Genomic DNA, 4,827 nt, shown 5'->3' on the forward strand with positions numbered 1-4,827 from the left:
TACATCACCACAGCACTTATCAAACTCCCCATCGGTGGCACACAATAGGCCCTTCATAAATTTCAGCTCCAGGCCCATGTGGACCTTATTCTGGCACTGGGGACAGTATCTTATGAGGCATGACTACAGGGAGCATTGCTGAAGGGGCAAGGCCAGATTAATGGGGGGTGACAGGGGTGGTCATCCCTGGGCCCCCACACACAGAGGGGTCCCCATTAGCAGCGGTGCAGCCGGTGGCTTCACCCGCCGCTAGTGTCCCCGCCGCTAGTGTAGTGTAAACCGCGTAGTGAGCATGGCCACACTGCACAGTGACATACACACAGCCGTCGGCGGCAGCTGTGTATTTGTTACAGCAGCCTATGAGAGTCACACAGACTCTCATTGGCTGCTGCTTCAATGGAGGGAGCTGGCTGGAGCTCACTTATGAGCTCCGTCTTCTGGCTCCACCCGGGTTATGATGGGAGTGACGTCTCTCTCATACTGCAGGAGAAGAGGAGCCGGAGTGGACAGTGGCGGTCGCATCAGGAGCGGGGATTCAGGTAAGTTGTGTTTTTTTCTTGTGTGTAAAGGGCACTGAATAGGGGGGCCACTTCATGGGGCACTGTGGGCAATGCATAGGACAACTACTGGTGGCACTGAATAGGGGTGGGCTACTACTGGGGGCAGTGTATAGGGGGTGACTACTTCTGGGGGCAATGCATAAGGGGGAACTACTGGGGACATATGTGAGGAGACAAGGGAAAAGGACTTCTAGGACTTGCCTGCATGTTGAAAGAGTTATGACCCCATGACTCATTTCTGTGTTCTTAAATTGAAGCCCTCAGTCTGCATGTCTCATGCAGGAAGTTTGCCAGCAGCAATGGAGAGTTCCTGTTACAAAGCCCTCCTCCTTCCTCTCTGCAAAGACTGACACCTGAGCCCACCAATGAGAGAGAGAGAGGGAAGTAAGGTGGTGCAGGAAGGGGAATTGTGGGAGAGTGTGTGAGTACAGTTTGACTCTGAAGGTTGGGGTGTTGTCCCCTCTCAGTGTCTTAAGATATATATACCAGATCTGTGTGCCCTGTTAAAGCTGTCATCGCTGGCCAGGTAGGGAGGAGATATACAGCAGCTGGAAAGGACTTTGTTGAACTCTGAGTGGACTGTAATGATATAACCCTGCTTACTGTTTGCTGGATTTCTGTGTCTCCATGAATAAAGTTCCTCATTCCTTCATTATAACCTGCTCCACTGTGTGATCCCTTAACCCCAGGATACCCAGGTCACCCAGTATCCTCACATTTGGTGGCAGTGGTGGGACGTCACACAGTTCCTGCAGTAATTTCAGGGGAGTGAGTAGAAGCAACGCTAACACCAGAGAATATCAGCATGGAGAGTCAGTCAGGAGTTGCAACCGGCGACCAAATTGAAAACGTTATGAGAGAGCAGGAGAAGTTTTACCGGATAGCCCGGAAACCGCACCTGCAAGAATTTTGCAGGATGAAGGGAATTGCATATAATGGGACTGACACCCGGGAGATTCTGGTACTGCGGTTATTGGAGTGGGATCGTGCACACCCAGAGGATCCCGACCACCTGAGTGATGACGAAGAAGGACCGACAGGCAGTGGAAGCACTTCTTCCAGTCGGTTACCCGAGTCAACCACCGCTACTCCCGCCCTACTACAGAGCTGGCTGGGGGCGCTAGGTGAAAGTGCAACTACACAAGAGAGAGCTGGAGTGATCCAAGCAATATTAGGGGTACAAATCCCTACTAGCAGCGAAACTGTGCTGTCACCCAGAGGGGCTGAACAAGAGAACCGGCGCTTGGGATTTAAGGATGTTCCAACATTTTGAGAGAATGAAACCGACATTGACACTCACCTCCAGATCTTTGAGAATCTCATTGGAGTGCACGGGATAGAGCCAGCTGAATGGCCCAAGTACTTGGGGCCAAGTCTCACCGGTAGGGCTTTGGAAGCCTACAGGGCTCTAACTCCCCAGGAATGTGGAATCTACACCTGCATAAAGAAGGCATTGCTGGCTAAGTTTCAGATCACTGCAGAATCTTATCGTCTCAAATTCAGGACACTGAGCAAAAGTGGGACTGCTTCCTACCAAGAGTTTGCCAGTCAGCTACAGCAAGCTTGTGGAAAATGGCTCGAGGGTAGACAGGCCTCTACCATGTAGCAGATCATCAACCTAATTGTGGTAGAACAACTAATGATTAAGATGGCACCAGAGGTACGTGAGTGGGTTGCTGACCGGAAGCCCAGCACACCTGAGCAAGCTGCAGAATGGGCTGATGAATATATAGCTAACTGTCCCCAATGGAGAGTCTTCAGTGCAACAGGTGGTACAAGACCCCCATGAGTGGAGAAGCTCCCTGACAGAGAACCGCACATCAATGATAGTAGTAAAAGAGGCCCTATCAAAAACATCTCTTATCAACCACCCAGATTCAAAGTGGCTAACCCAGAACCTCAGAAGTGTTACCACTGCAATCAACCAGGACACTTGTTGAGAGACTGTCCATGCATGTGATGGACATTCCCAGGGGCTAGACCGGCCCCAGTCTCTGTGGTATGTTACCCCATGGAGGATTATTGCGAGGCAGTCATCCAGTCAGATGCGGTTGAGATGATTGATGGGGTGTATATTGTAGACCTGGTTCTGGGGGAGGAGCAGGCAACTCCTCAGAATATGCAGGGCCACTTACAGCCTGTGTTAGTAGAGGACCAGCGGGTACAGGGCCTATGAGATTCTGGGGCCTCACTCACATTGATTGAGCCAGACCTGATTCCCTCCTCCCGGGTGATTCCTGGACCGTATGTACGAATTGCCACCCCCGGGGGACAACATACTGATATTCCCGTTGCCAAGATACATCTCGACTGGGGAGCCGATCAAGGAATCGTGGAGGTCGGAGTACTCAAGGGGCTACCAGACAAGGTCATCCTCGGGAATGATCTGGGACAGGGACTGGTGACACGCTTCGTTCAAGTGGTGACCTGGAGCCAAACCCAAAGAGGGTTGCAGCACGGCGGCCGCCCGCCCCTTCAACACTCAAGCGCCGGTTCCACCTCCCACGCGGTGTCCACTACCCCGGGGCCGGCCGTCTCGCTACCACGATCAGATCTTAGTTCTGCAGCCACCCGGCCCTGTCTTACCTCCACCCACCACGCAGTCACTTCCCAGTGAGTCCCGCTGCCGCAATCGGAGCTTAGCTCCAATCGGGCAGCTGCACTGGGCGAGTGCAGAGGTCTTCAAGCCAGTGGGACTGGCTTTAAAAAAAAAAAAAATGGCCAACGGGGGAACTGCTGCGCATTCCCAGCTGCAGCAGCTCCTCCCATAAGCCTTTGCGGAGCACGGGGATGTCAGTCAATACTGACGGCCCGCCTCCAGACCCTCCTCCAGCCTCTTACACAAGGGAGCCAGAGACACAGGCAGCAGACGCAGCTGCTAAACAAAAGCAGGCCATGAGGTGGGCTGACAATTGTGCTGCGTCACCAGTAGAAAAAATATTTAAAGCATAAAGTAAGTTTGATATAGATATATATATATATATATATATATATATCATAAATCTAATAGATCTGTATATGTATGTGTGTGTGTATGTGTATATATATATATAAATATATATGTATATATATATATATATATATTGTGACACAGTCAGATTAGGAGGTCCCTCTCCTGGGTAGGGGACTCCTTCCTTACACACACACCCAGCAGCAGGGAAGCAGCACACCAGTCTGGATGTGGGTACAAGCTGGTCGGCACCAGTCTTTATTGTACAATGTCAGAAATAACATAAAGAAAACATAAACATAAATCCTAGCCCTGTCGGGGCACTAACTTCACAGGTAGTTCCCTCACTACCAGAACCTGGCAGGGCCTAATGCCCTCACCAGCAAACAAAGCACAGCACAACACTCACTGTTAGGTTTTCCAGTGTCTCTGAGCAAACTCCCTGTCTGCTCTCCCAGGTGAGACAATCAGCCCTCAACACATTAGGCTTATCTTGGCCACTCTCAGGTGGAAGCCCTAATAAGCCTGTTACCAGGCTAAGAGAACCAAAACCTGGAGTGGCCGTGGGTGGAGCCCTCCCTCTCCTCTCACCCACAACCCCCAGGTCCCAAACCGGCTTTTCAAAAAGCCGAGACTCAAGCCTGCTACACTGCAGACTTTCTCCTGGGGATTTTAAACACATGAGACAGGAATCTAGGATAAATGTCCCTGTCACAGACCACTTTACCAGTGATCCTATCACATATCCCCCCCTTTGTTTCGACCTATGGGGCGGAACAACTGAAGCCCCCAAACAATGAATGCGTGACAACACGTCTGCTTTAGACAACAGGCCCCATGGCCTGTGTTCCACTGAAAATGTAAAAGTTTGTAACGCCCACTTTATGGCCAACGCCTCCTTCTCCACTGTGGCACCGGGTAGGCATCGAATTTTGAAACACTGTTCAACTTTCGGAAGTCATTGCAGAAACGCACTCTCCCGTCGGGCTTTGGAATCAACCCAATGGGACTTGACCATTCACTATGTGATACTTCAATAACCCCTAACTCTAGCATATTTTTAATTTCTTTCAACACCAATTCTCTTTGTGCTACTGGTAACCTATAGGGCTTTAGATTAACTTTAACCCCTGGGTCAGTGATGATGTCATGTTTAACGACCGAGGTTTTCCCAGGTACGTCAGAGAACAGCACCCTATTTCTGACCAGAAACTCCTTGACCTCTCGTTGTTGAATTGCCGACAGGGTTTTTGCCACTGTCACTTTGGGAACTAAGGGCCCTGGATTTACTGGAGGGGCTCGGATGGCCGACGGTAC

General features: G+C 50.7%; 1 pseudogene; it reads left to right on the forward strand.

The window, feature by feature from the left end:
- The first annotated feature begins 1,362 nt into the window (after positions 1-1,362).
- On the forward strand, positions 1,363-3,177 carry LOC148538900 (uncharacterized; annotated as a pseudogene).
- Positions 3,178-4,827: the final 1,650 nt, after the last annotated feature.

The sequence above is a fragment of the Taudactylus pleione genome, unplaced genomic scaffold (assembly GCF_031769625.1).
Source record: "Taudactylus pleione unplaced genomic scaffold, aTauple2 ptg000032l, whole genome shotgun sequence".
Classification (NCBI taxonomy): domain Eukaryota; kingdom Metazoa; phylum Chordata; class Amphibia; order Anura; family Myobatrachidae; genus Taudactylus; species Taudactylus pleione.